Source organism: Oncorhynchus kisutch, linkage group LG20 (genome assembly GCF_002021735.2).
Source record: "Oncorhynchus kisutch isolate 150728-3 linkage group LG20, Okis_V2, whole genome shotgun sequence".
NCBI lineage: Eukaryota > Metazoa > Chordata > Actinopteri > Salmoniformes > Salmonidae > Oncorhynchus > Oncorhynchus kisutch.
In genome coordinates this window covers 36,048,712-36,066,673 of record NC_034193.2, presented here as the reverse complement: position 1 = coordinate 36,066,673, position 17,962 = coordinate 36,048,712, and the positions used below count along the sequence as shown (strand labels likewise).

At 38.5% G+C, this 17,962-nt stretch overlaps 1 long non-coding RNA gene across 1 annotated transcript; it reads right to left on the bottom strand.

The window, feature by feature from the left end:
* Positions 1-12,539: 12,539 nt before the first annotated feature.
* LOC116355374 (uncharacterized) lies at positions 12,540-16,320 on the bottom strand. Its single transcript, XR_004204388.1, has 2 exons — positions 15,800-16,320; positions 12,540-13,267 (listed from the first exon to the last, which is right to left on the bottom strand). It is a non-coding gene; the product is annotated as an uncharacterized LOC116355374 (long non-coding RNA).
* Between the last annotated feature and the right edge of the window lie 1,642 nt (positions 16,321-17,962).

The window sequence follows — 17,962 nt, the reverse complement described above, 5'->3', positions numbered from 1 at the left end:
AGTGCACAAATGCAGACACCTCACACAACCAACATCAGATATTTAATCATATATATCTAATGGCTATAATGTAAAATACAGGATCCAACAGAGGTCACTTGGTCAGGTCAACAGTAACTATTATTAAAGAGATGCTTCACATTGAAATATAGATAGATGCAGTAGTCCCAGAGTTAATGATCCAAGGTCAGTTTATATTATACAGGAAGTATTATTGTCAAGTAGAGTAGGCCAGAAGGTTATACTGTAAAACCTAACCTCTATCAAAATAAAACGTTTTTCTGTGCAAGGGTGTTTATTTACATAGTGATTCCAGAAGAAAAACAACAGTACTGCCATCAAAGGTATACCTTATGGGACCCCTAAAAACAATGTTGCCCCATTCACAGCTCAATCCTAAATGCCTCCCGATGAACTGAGAGGCTCCTTTTGTAGGGCTAGCCCCTCCCCTCAGAACAATTAACACTAATTAATTAAGCAATTACCTACATTTGACCTACTATAAAAACCTAAATTTTCCATAAACTAAACATACTAAAGGATATACATTGCAACATGTTTTTTAAACAATATCACCACATAACATTTACAAAATGACTTCACTACAGACAGTGTCTTTCAATATGCACATTTACATTATGGAGCCATTTGGGACAGGCACTACAAAGTCAGCCCAATTTCCTTTGCTTGGGTCCTTATCCAGCATACCCGGAAGCTACAGAGATAGGGAGAGAGAGGAACAGAACAAACAAACAACGCGCTCATCCACAACATAGATAAGTATAATACATATTACTTATATTAAATATGAACATTGACAAGTGTGAAATGTATGCACTAAGACAGAGAAGTTAACTTGTGTGTCGACCCACATTGTTAACGTATCTTATAACGGAGCAGGGAGGAGTAATGAATGTGTGCGTGCGTTAAAGAACCAAATGTGACAGTGACGGACTTCTACGTCACAATTATTAACGAGATGCTTTACATTGAAATACAGATAGATGCAGTAGTCCCAGAGTTAATGATCCAAGGTCAGTTTTGCATTTCACCTCCTGATTGATGACTAACAATGTTAGAATGAAAAATAAAAACACAAGGCTCAAACATGCTCTCTCTCTCTCCATCTGTCTCTCGTCTGCAGATATGTTTTGATGTGAGAGGATGCCAACCCCCAGTCCTATCATCGCCCCCTCACCTGCTTTTAAGATAGCAGTGTCTCTAGTTGGCCCAAAGGTTATGTAATTGTGATGAACTGAGAGAATATTTAGGTAGCACTGTGAGAGCCACAGTGCTGCCTTCCCTGCTCCTATGTGCTTACCTCTTTCCCTTTCTGACTTTTACACCTCTCCCGCTATCTCTTTCTTTATAATGCACAACATCTGTGCATTGAAGTACAGATTGAACTTGTATTTATAACACTTGGATAATGAGCTTTTCAATAAAGCGTTTCACATTCTCTACTGGTTGAGATGAAGTCTAATTTGATTAAATACTACACCTATCCTGTGTTTATCAGATCAATGCAGATGAAGGTCATTACCTTTTATTTAACTAGGCAAGTCAGTTAAGAACAACATTTTTAATTTCAATGACAGCCTAGGAACAGTGGGTTAACTGCCTGTTCAGGGGCAGAATGACAGATTTGTACCTTGTCAGCTTGGGGATTTGAACTTGCAGCCTTTTGGTTTGGTGTGGTGCCATTTCCATTCCAATTTTCTGGAAGCTTGCTTCAGAGCTCGGGTATTTGCTGTGTACCAGGGAGCTAGTTTCTTATGAGAAATGTTTTTAGGGGTTCAACTGCATCTAGGGTATTGCGCAAGGTTAAATTGAGTTCCTCACTGATTTTTGTCCTCTGGTGTCCTTGGGTAGACAGAGGGAATCTGGAAGGACATCAAGGAATCTTTGTTGTCTGTGAATTTATAGCACGACTTTTGATGTTCCTTGGTTGGGGTCTGAGCAGGTTATTTTGTTGCAATTGCAAACGTAATAAAATGGTGGTCCGATAGTCCAGGATTATGAGGAAAAACATTCAAATCCACACATTTATTCCATGGGAAAAAACTAGGTCCAGCGTATGACTGTGACAGTGAGTGGGTCCAGAGACATGTTGGACAAACCCCACTGAGTCGATGATGGCTCCGAAAGCCTTTTGGAGTGGGTCTGTGGACTTTTCCATGTGAATATGAAAGTCACCAAAGATTAGAATATTATCTGCTATGACTACAAGGTCTGATAGGAATTCAGGGAACTCAATGAGGAACGCTGTATATGGCCCAGGAGGCCTGTAAACAGTAGCTATAAAAAGTGATTGAGTAGGCTGCATAGATTTCATGACTAGAAGCTCAAAAGACGAAAACGTTTTTTTTTTTTGTAAATTAAAATTTGCTATCGTAAATGTTAGCAACACCTCCGCCTTTGCGGGATGCACGGGCCAGAGACAATTACTCGATGCCGACACATCTTTCTAGGGGCGGCAGGGTAGCCTAGTGGTTAGAGCATTGGACTAGTAACCGAAAGGTTGTAAGTTCAAATCCCCGAGCTGTCGTTCTGCCCCTGAACAGGCAGTTAACCCACTGTTCCTTCCGTCATTGAAAATAAGAATTTGTTCTTAACTGACTTGCCTAGTAAAATAAAGGTAAAATAAATATGGTCACTAGTGTAGCCGGGAGGTGAGGCCTCATTTAACACAGTAAATTCATCAGGCTTAAGCCATGTTTCAGTCAGGCCAATCACATCAAGATTATGATCAGTGATTAGTTAATTGACTATAATTGCCTTTGAAGTAAGGGATCTAACATTAAGTAGCCCTATTCTGAGATGTGAGGTATCATGATCTCTTTCAATAATGACAGGAATGGAGGAGGTCTTTATCCTAGTGAGATTGCTAAGGCGAACACCACCATGTTTAGTTTGGCCCAACCTAGGTCAAGGCACAGACACGGTCTCAATGGGGATAGCTGAGCTGACTACACTGACTGCTAGTGGCAGACTCCACTATGCTGGCAGGCTGGCTAACAGCCTGCTGCCTGGCCTGCACCCTATTTCATTGTGGAGTTAGAGCCCATGTTGGTAGATAAGATGAGAGCACCCCTCCAGCTAGGATGGAGTCCGTCACTCCTCAGCAGGTCAGGCTTGGTCCTGTTTGTGGGTGAGTCCCAGAAAGAGGGCCAATTATCTACAAATTCTATCATTTGGGAGGGGCAGAAAACAGTTTTCAACCAGCGATTGAGTTGTCAGTTGTGAGACTCTGCTGTAGAGCTTATCACTCCCCCTAACTGGGAGGGGGCCAGAGACAATTATTTGTCAGAGCTAATGGTGGGAAGCTTCGGCGTCTCAGACCCCATAACGGGAGGAGTAGAGACAAGGGAAGGCTCGGCCTCTGACTCCGACTCGCTGCTTAATGGGGAAAACCGGTTGAAAGTTTCTGTCGGCTGAATGAGCGACACCGGTTGAGCATTCCTACAGCATTTACTTCCAGAAACCGTGAGAAAGTTGTCCGGCTGCGGGGACCGTGCTAGGGGATTTATACTAACGTTACTATCTGTACTTACTGGTGGTACAGACGCTGTTTCTTCCTTTCCTACACTGAAATGACCCTTGCCTAATGATTGCGTCTGAAGCTGGGCTTGTAGCACAGCTATCCTCGCCGTAAGGCGATCGTTCTCCTGTATATTATGAGTACAGCGACTGCAATTAGAAGGCATCATGTTAATGTTACTACTTAGCTTCGTCTGTTGGAGGTCCTGACGAACCATGTCCGGAGTGAAAAAGTTGAGGGAAAAAACAAATATAAACGGTCATTAAAAAGTAAAAAACGTAAAGTTGTCAGGTAGCAAAGTAGGTTGGCAACAAAACGCACAGCAACACGTAAACAAGTGCAAGTTGTGACCGGAAGAAAAAAAAACATTCATACCTAAAGTGCACCTTTATTTACCAAGGTAGAGTACATGATCAGTGAATATATTAAATGTACAGGCTACAATGTGGGGATCTCATGCATGGTAATAACTACATGTATATAAAACTTGCATCCTTGGTACAACATATTCTACTCAATCAATGAATGTAATTCAGGCTGTTTTGAAGTTGATACAACTGGTTATGATAGCTGATGTTCATAGCTAGGTTCTGAACTAATATGTATACCAAACGTTTGGGTCCATACACAGATCGGCTAGATATCTAGCTACACATCCATGGGCATATAGGTATTTGATCATCCACTGCACAATAAGCAAGGCCATAGCTAGCTAAGTTATTTAATATATCTGCATGGCAAATATCAGCAAGGAAAGCTTACAAAATTGCACATTCAATATGCAGAAAGTTCTTCAGCTAGCTAGATTCTATACATCCACTGTATCACAAAATGACAGCCTGGTTTGCTGTTTATTTCAGGAGTCCCTAAAACAACCAGAATTAGACAGATCTAGCTGGTCTGTCATAATATAGTAGAGAAGGCAGATCTAGCAGGTCTGTCAAAATATAATAGATACAGAAGATCTGGCTGGTCTGACATAGTATAAAAGAGAAAGTAGATCTACCTGGTCTGTCATAATATAATAAAGAAAGTAGATCCAGCTGGTCTGTCATAAAATAGAGACATTTAATCTAGCCTGTATGTCATAATATAATATATGCAGTAGATCTAGCTGGTCTGACGTAATATAATAGACAGTTGATCTAGCTTGTATGTCATCATAAAATAGATATAATAGATCTAGCTGGTCTGTCATAATATAATAGCGACAGTAGATTTAGCTGGTCTGTCATAATATAATAGCGACAGATGTAGCTGGTCTGTCATAATATAATAGAGATAATAGATCTAGCTTGTCTGTCATAATATAGTAGAGACAGTAGAACTACCTGCTCTGTAATAACATAATAGAGACAGTAGATCTAGCTGCTTTGTCATAATATAGTAGAGACAGTTGATCTAGCTGGTCTGTCAAACTATAATAAGGACAGTAGATCTAGCTGGTCTGTCATAACAGAGACAGTAGATCCAGCTTGTATGTCATAATATAAAATAGACAGTTAATCTAGCTGGTCTGTCATAATATAATAGAGACAGTAGATCTAGCTGGTCTGTCATAATATAATAGAGACAGTAGATCTAGCTGGTCTGTCATAATATAATAGAGACAGTAAATCTAGCTGGTCTGTCATAATATAATTGAGACATTAGATCCAGCTTGTATGTCATAATATAAAAGGGACAGTTAATCTAGCTGGTCTTTCATAATATATTAGAGACAGAATCTCGCCGGTCTGTCATAATACAACAGATACAGTAGCTCTAGCCTTGTCTGTTATATAATGAAGACAGTAGATCTAGCCTGGTCTGTTGTAATATAATAAAGACAGACGATGTAGCTGGACTGTCGTAATATAATAGAGATAATAGATCTATCTGGTCTGTCATAATATAATACAGTCAGTAGATCTAGTTCTTCTGTTATAATATAATTAAGACGGTAGATCTAGCTGGTCTGTCATAATACAGAAGAGACAGTAGATCTAGCTGGTCTGTTATAATATAGTTAAGACAGTAGATCTAGCTTTTCTGTTGTAATATAATAGAGACAATAGATATAGCCGGTCTGTCGTAATTTAATAGAGACAGTAGTTATAGCTGGTCTGTTGTAAAATAAAAAAGACAGATGTAGCTGGTCTGTCATAATATAGAAGAGATAATAGATCTAGCTGGCCTGTCATAATATATTTATGACAGTAGATCTAGCAGGTCTGTCATAATATAGTAGAGATAACAGATCTAGCTGGCCTGTCATAATATAGAAGAGGCAGTAGATCTAGCTGGTCTTTCGTAATATAACTGAGACAGTAGATTTAGCTGGTCTGTCATAATATAATTAAGACAGTAGATGTAGCTGTGCTGTCATAATATAATTTAGACAGTAGATCTAGCTGCTCTGTTGTAAAATATTAAATACAGTAGATGTAGCTGGACTGTCATAATATAATAGAGATAATATCTAACTGGTCTGTCAATATATTAGAGACTCTAGATGTAGCTGGTCTGTCATAATATAGATTAGACAGTAGATATTGCTGTTCTGTCACAAAATAGCAGAGACTGTAATTCTAGCTAGTCTGCCATAATATAATAGAGACAGTAGATCTAGCTGGTCTGTCATAATATAGTAGAGGCATTAAGTCTAGCTGGTCTGCCATAATTTAATAGAGACAGTAGATCTAGCTGGTCTGTCATAACATAATAGAGACAGTAGATATAGCTGGTCTGTTGTAATATAATAAAGCCAGTAGAGACTACTGTCTCTAGCCGGTCTTTAGTAGTTTAATTGAGTAGATGTAGCTGATCTGCCATAATATAATTGAGACAGTAGATCTAGCTGGTCTGTCATAATATATTAGAGACTGTAGATGTAGCTGGTCTGTCATAATATAATAGAGACAGTAGATCTAGCTGGTCTGTCATAAAATAATCTAGACAGTAGATGTAGCTGGTCTGTAATAACATAATAGAGACAGTAGATCTATATAGTCTGTCATAATTTAATAGAGACGGTAGATATAGCTGGTCAGTTGAAATATAATAGAGACAGATGTAGCTGGTCTGTCATAATATATTAGAGACAGTATATATATCTGGTCTGTCATAATATAATTGAGACAGTAGACATAGCTGATGTGTCATAATATAATAGACAATAGATATAGCTGGTCTGTCGTAATATAATAAATACAGTAGATGTAGCTGGTCTGTCATAATATTGTAGACGCAGTTGATCTAGCTGGTCTGTCATAATATAGTAGAGACAGTAGATCTAGCAGGTTTGTCATAATATAATAGAGACAGTATAACTAGCTGGTATTTCATAATACAAATAAGACATTAGATCTAGATGGTCTGCCATAAAATTATTGAGATAGTAGATTGAGCTGGTCTGTCAAAATATAATTGAGGCAGTAGGTCTAGCTGGTCTGTCATAATATATTATGGATTCTAGATGTAGCTGGTCTTTCATAATATAGTAGAGACAGTAGATCTAGCTGGTATGTCAAAATATAATACAGACAGTACAGCTAGCTGTTCTTTTGCAATATAATAGAGACAATAGATATAGCTGGTCTGTTGTAATATAATAAATACAGTAGATGTAAATGGTCTTTCATAATATAATAGAGATAATAGATCTAGCTGGTCTGTCATAATATATTAAAGACAGTTGATCTAGCTGGTCTTTCATAATATAAACGAGACAGTAGATCTGGCTGGTTTTTCGTAATATAAATGAAAGAGTAGATCTAGCTGTTTTGCCATAATATAATAGAGATAATAGATCTAGCTGGTCTGTCATAATATAATTAAGACAGTAGATTTAGGAGGTATGTCATAATATATTAGAGACTAGATGTAGCTGGTCTGTCTTAATATACTAGAGACAGTAAATCTAGCTGGTCTTTCATAGTATAATAGAGGCAGTAAATCCAGCTGGCCTGTCATAATATAATAGAGACAGTAGATATAGCTGGCCTGTCATAATATAATAGAGACAATAGATCTAGCTGGTATGTCATAATGTAGTAGAGGTAGTAGATCTTTCGTAGTGTAATAGAGACCGTAGATCTAGCTGGTGTGTGTTAGATGAATTGTGTTCTTATGTGTTCATTAACCAATTCAAATGAAATCACTCTGTCTGTTTCTAAGAATTTGTAAGATCCTTTTGTGCATAAAATAGACAGACAAATCTACCAAAATTAGCCAATAGCATTTATTCTCGAGAGCGCTCCAGTTTACACAAATACATTCCTTTTACACCATCCTAACCTATGCACATACATACACACCAACATAGGGATTTTCTCATGAGTCTCACCACAATTTATTACCACTTAGCAGACAGTTCCAGTCCCCCCCCCCCCCCCCCAGATACTTAAAACCTGGAGGGGCTCTCCCTGTCCTATCTTATCTCTCCAGATTTATGGCCGGGTTGGTTCTAACATAGGTTAAGGATCCTCTTTTGTTTTCGCACACACATGCATTCCTCTCTTCCCCTGCATTCCTCTCTTCCCTTGGTGCTGTGTTTATTATTTTTAATTACTGCTTGTTCATGCTACATAACCTCTAATCCCTAATGGTTAAGTTTCTGGGTAGAATTAGTTAATCATTTATCTTAAACCTTGATAAAATATCATAACAGTCTGTCATAAGATAATAGAGACAGTAGATCTATCTGGTATTGATGCAGTAGCACAGGAAAGGGCTCTGATGACACCTCCTTTACTGGATCCGCCCACACCTTCACCACTGGCTCCGCCTCTTAAGTGGGAGCCAAATAACTGGTTCGATGGGATACCTCACGTTCAAGCACCGCTCCCAGATGAGGAAGAAGGCGAGTTATTGACAAAACAAGAAAAAGCTAAACCAACAGTAGAATACGATTAGGTTAACCTGATGCAAGATTTGGGCTTAGAGGATGCAGTCACTAATGATAGTTTCACAGTGGCATTTCACAGTGACAGCTTGCCGCATCTAAAAGTGACATGTCACAATGACCCTTTACAGGAATTGCCACAAGATTAGAATGTGCCTCAGCGCTAAGGCTGACTTGGTCCTGAAGAAAGAGTATATAAGAAGCATGCTTTCAATGGAAAGGCATGATAGTGCTACTTGACTTAACACTGACAGACGGCTCGTGATACTTCAACTATCATCAACCTAAAATGTAATATCTTACTTTCATACTCTAGAACAATTGTAACTTTTGATTTCTGGATTTTGTAACGAGACGAACAGAGACAACCACCCGGTACACTCCTATTGCTTATTAAATCCACCCCGTAACTGGAGTAGATACACAGCAACATGGAGATACAAAGGGTCTTGATCTCGACACAGCCATTTAACAAGATTCAGCGAATCATAGTACAACTTCTAGTAGGAGATACAGATACATATCAGACTTTCATACTCTAGAACAATTGTATCTCTTGCTTCTGATTTCGGAACGAGACATACTGAGACAACTACCCAATACCCTCCTCGTGCTGAACATATCCACCCCCTAACCAGAGTAGATGAATAGCATTTGGGGTGTTACAAGGGGACTTGATCTTGAACCGTTCTCTTCACTAATCAGTGAATCATAGTACAAACTTCTAGTAGGAGAAACAGATACTAAGTGATTGGATAAGCCTCTAGAGAAACGTGGAAGAACATACTCTTTGGGGACCAACCAGGTCAACCTGCGCTAAGGTAATTAACCGCTTGTTGTAATACATATATAAGGCATTAATAGTAGTAAGTGTTTTGATGATTGTTGATTTTATAGATTAAGGACAAAGAAGAAACTATTACTGCAAACATTGAATAAAAAGTAGAAACTAGACCCAAAACCCTAGGGGAGAGAATGCCTCTGACACTCCCGTTCTAGGGGAACAGGTCTAGTTTCTACACAAAAGACAATTTAAAGGAATGGACAGCCAACTCATTTATATTGTAAAAAGCAAAGTTACTCTGTATTAATATTCAAGCAGTATTAATCGACGGCTGTAGGCATTAAATCATAAATCGTTTGTCTAGGTACTAGAGTGATTGGGAACCCTATAAGAGCAATGGCGAGTTGAAGAGTCTACTCTTTGGGAACCCTATAGAGCAACGGCGAGTTGAAGAGCCTACTCTATAAAGGGTAAATAGGCATTACATAAATCATTTGTCTAGATACTAAAGCCATTGGGAACCCTATAAGAGCAATGGCGAGTTGAAGAGCCTACTTTTTGGGAACTAAAGATGCCTGGTAAAGGTACCACAAGGAAGATGTAGTCTGAATGATATTATCTAAGATCCCGAAACCAGCCTAACGGCACCACACAAGGCTAATCTCCGAATAAAAGGGCAGGATACATAACCAGGCCAGTCTGCCGGGCCTGTGAGTCACCTGTTAGCCTGGTGACATAAGAACTTGAGTGAGACGACTTGTATCACTCTCGACGGGGGTACCTTAACGGTCCTATAGCAAAATCCCCTACCGCGACACTGAAAGGTTAGTGGATTGAATCCCTAGCTGACAAGGTAAAAATCTTGTCGTTCTGCACCTGAACAACGGTTAGGCCGTCATTGTAAATAAGTCAGTGTCATGATCTTGGCCTGTTGGGGGAGGTTTATGACCCCCATAAATACCTTTCTCCTTTCGGTAATCCAACCAGTTGAAAATGTGTGTTGGTACTTAATGAATATAATATCAGATCAGTTGTTGTCTGAGACATTACTATTAATGACAGGATGACATAAACTGTATCTTGGAAAGTCGACACATTCTAGTCTGACACATTCGACACATCAGATTCACATGGAATTGTTGTGCAATTTAAATGTTTAAATATGAAACTATTTGTGAAACGATTAAATGTAATTTTAGCTTCTTAAATGAGAGAACGGACATTGGTTGTAAACTATGAAACACGCCCTTATCTTCACCCTGATATAAGCCCGTTGACGAAATTTCTACTTTGTGTTCCAAGAACGAAAGGACAACGGTTCCCACGTTGAAAGGGCTAAGATGATAACCTAACGAAATTACCATTGAATTTCAACGTGAAGATTACGATCGACAGGATGAATTTCGACTATACCCGCCAGAATATAGCATGGGCATATAGCATGGGAACTTGGTATGAACTTTGAACTCTTATTCACTAAAGAAGTGATATCTCCTAGCTGTTACGTTAGCAACAGCAGCTGTAAATGTGGGCTAGAAGAGGACAGACAAAGTACCCATTCTACCACGCTCCAGTTCACCGCTAGACATTCTTCAGAGGACAAGCGATCCATGCTGGACAACCCGGCCTTCTGTCTACGACCAATCTACCGAAGCGCAGCTCAGAGTAAATATTTATTGCATTTTCCTTTTTCAAATGGGCGGTTACTTAGAATGCATAAGATACTGAATTTACGATAGCATAGCTTCTCCCTTTGTCACTCAGTCTTCTGTTGGGGATAAATCAGAATTAGTTGGGTAACAGATAAGATGTTTTATTTTCATTATATGCTTGTGAGTTACATTCTGATGAGAAGTATCTTGTTGTACTATAGTGGTGGCCATTTGCAGTCATCTGTTCTCTGTCAGGGTTCAGTTACTTGGGCCGCAGAGAGAGGAGAGGTCAAGCTTGTCGTCATGTGTAAACGTATATTTTAAACCATGTGAAGGGATGATTGATGGGGAACCAATTATCTCTTGGCTCCACAATGTCTGTGTGCCAGTCACTCCCTACTTTTCCCATCGGGGAGAGGAGGATGGTAGTGTCTGGAACCATTCTATGTTCCCTCTCTCATTGCCCTTATCTTGACCTAGAGGCTCACTTTCCTCTCCGTGAGCTTGTCCAGAATTGGTTGTATTTGGGATGGGAGTGTCTAAAATTACAATTGATATATATATATATCATTGGGTGGGGGTAATGTCTTGGTACCATTTTGTACCAAGAACGAGATAAGAGCTTTATTTATGAGACCAAACTGAACGATAATTTATAGCCAATGCTGTCTGGCTAGGGGATACTCCTCTCTGAAGTAAAGTCTTTCTTTGTGTAAGTTCCTAAGACCTGTGGTTTGTCATGTCGACTAGGGGGGGTGGATCTTTGCTATAAACAATCCCAGTTGCCATTATGTTGACCACTCTCAACTTTTCATTAGAGATACTGAAATGTTGAAAGTCAAAATGCTATTGCAAAAGCTTAATTATTATTAAAGGTGAAGATTAAGCATAACTCTGACTGGTGTGTGATTTGCTCTCTCATCATTTGGTAATTAAGGAAATTTCCACGACACTTCCCGCTCTTTCACTCAAACCCAACCCCCTTTCTTTGTGTAACCAGCCATCATATCTGTTCCATCCGCTAGAGACGTTTTCCTTTATGACAATTAGTATTCAATGTATGATCTATTCTGTGTATGTGTAATTCTGTGAGATTATTTAGGAATTTTGTATTGCTGATTCAACTTGTTAGCCAGGGATCGTGAAGATAACCAAGAATGTACAACTTTCAGGTGAGACTGAATAAGGTGAGGATTAAATATTGACTGCTATTGATGTAAAATATTACTAGGTCGTTAAGAGTTTATTCGGAAGATAACAGCTCTATAAACACTCTTTCGTGGTGCCCCGACTTTCTAGTTAATTACATTTACCTGATTAGCTTAGTCAGATAATATTAATTACAGAGAAATTATTTTATAGAATAGCATGTCATATCACTTAATCCGGCATAGCATAAGACACGACATCAGTTAAGATCAAATTCTGATTAATGACAGCCCAACGCTCTAACCACAAGGCTACCTGCAAGTAAATTGAAATTAAGTTGTTTTCAAGTCATTGAAAAAATGAAACGAAAATACATATTTTCAACTATAATATATATTGGGCATAGTGGGTGGGATAGCGCAATGTCAAAACACAGTTTTAATGTGTCCAAATCAATAACCAATATTCAGAAACAGTTACTGATAAATTGAAAACCTAAACATAAGATGTAATATATACACAAACATCTGACACAATAATCATAATACTTGTATTTTTTTTTAAACAAGCACCTTATAACCTGCACAAGCACCAGAACCACTGTTGTTTTGACAAGTAGCAATAAATCACTGATACCTATTAGGGGGGAAATCAGGTTGTACGTGTTGTTGAAACTAACAAAACAAAACACATGGAAATTGGAGATATCTTTTAACGATAAGCTTAAGATTTAGCGACAAGTTTAAAAAGTATTTTGTTTGTCACTTTTTGTAAAAAAAAAAAGTGGAAATTCACTGTCTCTTTCAGAGACCCCATCTAACAACCCCATCTAAGAACCCCGGATTCTGATACAATAATATTATAACATCATCTTGTCATTTCTGTTCTGACAATGTATTTTCTGATGTGTAATCAGATTTATTTTATGAGAGTACCTCTTCTCACACTGATTACAGTTCAAAGGTTTCTCTCCTGTGTGTGTTCTCTGGTGTACAGCCAGATGACTAGATGTAGTAAAACTCTTCCCACATAGATCACAGCTATATGATTTCTCTCCTGTGTGGATTCTCTGATGAATTTTAATGCCTGCTGAGGAGGTGAATCTCTTCCCACAGTCAGAGCAGCGGTGAGATTTCTTCCATGTGGGTCTCCGCTAGTGTTTCTTGAGGTGTTCTGATGTGGAGAGACTCTTCTCTGCTTCGTCAGCATCATGAGGGTGTTGAGGCTCCCCAGAGGATCCACGATCCATCTCTCTCCTGCATGAACAACAAAGTCAGACAGATGGTTAAAGAGCCACAACAGTGGAAATCCACTGTAAAAGGTGATGCCAACAGCATAGCCATGATGTTGTACAACAATTGATGTTTGTAATGAATGTTAAAATTATTTGACAATTGTCTTAAAATGAGCAAGAATAGTCATATTTTTGTTGTAACATCAATGATTGTAGGCTAGAAATAAGTAGAAGTTGTTGAAATTCTAAGCAATGTGCCAGATGACTTTTGGTCTCCAATATAGGCCCCTTTCTGTGTTTCCTAAAATTGAAGTCTAATGAATGTTAAAATGATTTGACAATTAACACAGCCAAGTGAGCAACAATAGTGACATTTTGTCTTGTTTTCACATTAGTAGTAACATCGGTGAATGTGCACTAGAAGCAAGTTATTAAAGTATCTGAAACCCTAAGCAGTGTGTCAGACAACTTTTGGTCTCCAATATAGGCCCCTTTCTGTGTTGGCTAAAATTGTGGCACGAGGGCGATGTACACACAATTTGGTTGCAATCTTCATGCTAATGAGGAAACTGCTTGTTATGGATGTAGTATATCTGCCTGGTGCAAAAATGGTGAGTAAAGATTTTTGTTTTCAAAGTATTCTGAATATTACCAGATCAGGAGTGCTACTCAAGGAAACTCACATTAAGCTCTGTGTCTTTTCACTAATTCACCACCGTGGGGGAAAACTCAGAGGAGGTCTCATAAGCTGAATGCAAAAACAGCCTCCATTTAAAGGTTGCTTATGAGTGCATTTCACAGTATTTTTGGATTATAATTGTAAGGGTCGTTTGAATGTCCTGCTTAATAAAATGTTTTATTGTTGTTAAATCAACTGATTTATACTTTTAAAAAATACTTAAATCAGTCAAATGTTCTTTGGCTAGCTTTGCCATCAGCCTGACAATGAGGGTTTGTACACTAAGTGTTTAACAAATTGGCCCATAACTTCACCTAACAATAACATAGACCTACTGTAGGACCCATAACTTCACCTAACAACATAGACAACAACGTAGACCTACTGTAGAACCCATAACTTCACCTAACATAGCCCTACTGTAGGATCCATAACTTCCCCAAACGACAGACGTACTGTAGGACCCATAACTTCACCTAACAATAACATAGACCTACTGTAGGACCCATAACTTCACCTAACAATAACATAGACCTAGGACTATAAATCATTTCATATTTCAGGCGAAACATGGAAACTAAAATGTCTTTGTCATGACATTTCATAACCTGATAACCAGATAATTTTGTAAAAAATCCCACTAGGCTACTCTGTAATGTCATTCTAAATGTCCTGAATAAGAAAATAGCTCTGTGTGTTGTACAATAGCCTATCCATCAAGGAAAGGTTCTCTACACATTATGAGCAAAGTATCTGTTTACAAACAGACTAACGAGACCCCACTATAAACATCAATTTGTTAGGGATGTTGGATCCAACATGGAGCACGGCATAATTGTCTTTACCAGAGTAATGAATGAAGAAGCACGTTGGTTATTGTTGCATGTCGTGATGTTTGTCATTTATTTATTTTTACCTTTTATTTAACTAGGCAAGTCAGTTAAGAACAACTTCTTATTTTCAATGACGGCCTAGGAACAGTGGGTTAACTGCCTTGTTCAGGGGCAGAAGAACAGATTTTTACAATCTTGCAACCTTTTGGTTACTAGTCCAACACTAACCACTAGGCTACCTGCTGCCCTGATTTGACTGTCATTCAGAAAATGATTTCCTGGATCAGCTGATGATAGTTGAACATATGACTGTAACTAAACAGTGTTAAGAATGTGTAATTATTGAAGAACCGCGTTAATGACAGTATCGATTAGGTTGTTGTTAAAGTGACTCTCGGTTAGAACCATTGGATTTAGCAAACTCTGAAATTATTTAGAATTTCCCATAAAAACTGTTTTCCCAGCATAATATAAGGTGAACACTAAATGTTACGTAGGTAGAGTGAATTTCAGAGATCTGAATACAAAAAAACTGTCCTAACAGGACAATTACCTAAACCACAAGGCCAAATCTACACTGGAGGAGCTTACCAAGATGACATTGAATGTTCCTGGGTGGCCTAGTTACAGTTTAGACTTAAATTGTATTGAAAGTCTATGGTAAGACTTGAAAATGGCTTTCTAGATCAAAAACCAACTTGACAGAACAGGAAGGACTTAAAAAAGAATAATGAATTTCACATGAAGATCAGTCGCCTATTGGATGACATCTCGACTTCCCATCAAGCCAACTCCTTGAATACCTTACTATGACATCACTCACTCCTTCTAGTTTCCAGTTGTCTGAAAAAACACTATTTTGCTCAAAACATACTGTATTTATGTCACTTTTCAACAGGAAAATGTGAAAAATCCCTGGAGGACGTCATGAACAATTCATACAGTACAAAAACATATACAAAAAATTAAAAAACGTTTAAAAATCACACATTAGTTCAACAACTGCAGAGTTTGTGCCCCTGTTTTATAAGATAGTACTCACTGTATTTACTGGTGTTAATCAGATCTCCAGGCTTCTCTTCTTCATCCTCCTCTAATGTGACAGTAATCTCCCCCTCTTCATCCTTCATTCCAAAAACGTCTTTCTCTTCTTCTTTCACTGTAACAGTCTCACCCTCTACTTCTTGTTTTACTGTGACATCCTCCTCTTTCACAACAATGTTCAGCCCCAGAGCTTCTTTCTCCGTCCAGCAGATCTTCTCTTCTTTAACAGGAGGTGAGTAGTTTAGGGAGCTCGTGTTCGGGGATGTTAGATAGCTATCATTAGCGACTAGACTAGTGCTAACTTAACCAGCCAGCTACTATAGCTGACTAATACAAAATAACGTTATATTAAATTAAATAGGTTAACAAGTAGATACGACAGAAGTGTGTCTAAAACACAGTAGCTAATATACACCGAAAGCGTATAAATAGCTTGAATCATTCGGCTATGTTGTCTAGCAAGCTACTGAGGTGGTTGACGAGCTGTTTCTGATGAACCGTCCACTAGATTATACGTCACGCTGGCAGCATCGTCTGAAAGACGCACATCGCCGTCTGCTGACTGGAGGGGAAACGCAGTTGAGGATCATATTCTATTTTCAGACAAAGGTTATTTTACAAGGATTTAATTAAATAGTACTATTGTACTGGTACATACAAAGTCCTGAATGTGTTGATTGATTAGTGCGAGAAAAAAAAGTTTGCTACAGCACATTCAAGGCAGATTCATTAAGTCAAACAACATCTAAATAAGTAGCTAGCAACTGTAGGTCTATACTGCTCCTACATGGTGTAACAAAACATCATGAAGATGTATATAATGAACAGACTAGGTCTATACTGCTCCAACATGGTGTAACAATACATCATGTAGATGTATAGAATGAACAGACTAGGTCTATACTGCTCCTACATGGTGTAACAATACATCATATAGATGTATATAATGAACAGACTAGGTCTATACTGCTCCTACATGGTGTAACAATACATCATGTAGATGTATATAATGAACAGACTAGGTCTATACTGCTCCTACATGGTGTAACAATACATCATGTAGATGTATATAATGAACAGACTAGGTCTATACTGCTGGGTTTGATTCAGACCCTGTCAGTGTGCCAGGTGGACATTAGGTCTGATTCAGACCCTGTCAGTGTGCAAGGTGGACATTAGGTTTGATTCAGACCCTGTCAGTGTGCCAGGTGGACATTGGGTTTGATTCAGACCCTGTCAGTGTGCCAGGTGGACATTGGGTTTGATTCAGACCCTGTCACTGTGCCAGGTGGACATTGGGTTTGATTCAGGCAATGCCAGCATTGCCAGAAATGTATTCCAAGGTCAGGAACTTAAAACCACAGAACCACCACAGGCCTTTCATGAGTAACTAAAAACAGCAAAGTATTAGATTTACTGCCATGGTCTAGTATGTCACCGCCTCAGACACTATTCACAATGCTGGCTGAGGTATGAGTAAAACATTACATATAATTTGCTAACCATTCACAATGCTGGCTGAGGTACGAGTAAAATATGACATATTATTTCCTAACCATTCACAATGCTGGCTGAGGTACGAGTAAAACATGACATATTATTTCCTAACCATTCACAATGCTGGCTGAGGTACGAGTAAAACATGAAATATTATTTCCTAATTGTATAAATGGCAAGGCTTTAGTTCAGTGGGCTTTTCCATTGTTGAGGAAAGCAGGGGAAGTGTTGTGAGTAACAGAACTGCCTGAGATGTGGGGGAAGGGAAGCTGCTCACTGATTGGCTGTAGTGACAAGGGTCCCTCCAAAAATCTATCATTATTCCAACTGACATGTCAAATTCACAAATTCTACAGCACAACAACAGTCATGTCTTAAGTGTAAAACTAACAATGACTCAATAATCCATGCATTCTGGGAATGTTATGATGTCATAAAGTTATGGGAGGAGTTAGAAAGTTGGCTGTCAGAAGAACAGTATTATAATGTAAAATAGCTTTTAATATGTCTGTCTGCATATTTCAAGACATGGCATATGAGGATGCAGTGAGATACCCGATGGTTGGATGATACTTTTCTAATCAGTCATTTTAAATATTATACTTAAAACCTGGAAATCAACCGATCCTCTGTTGTTAATTCAATAGAATAGTAAAATGCTTTA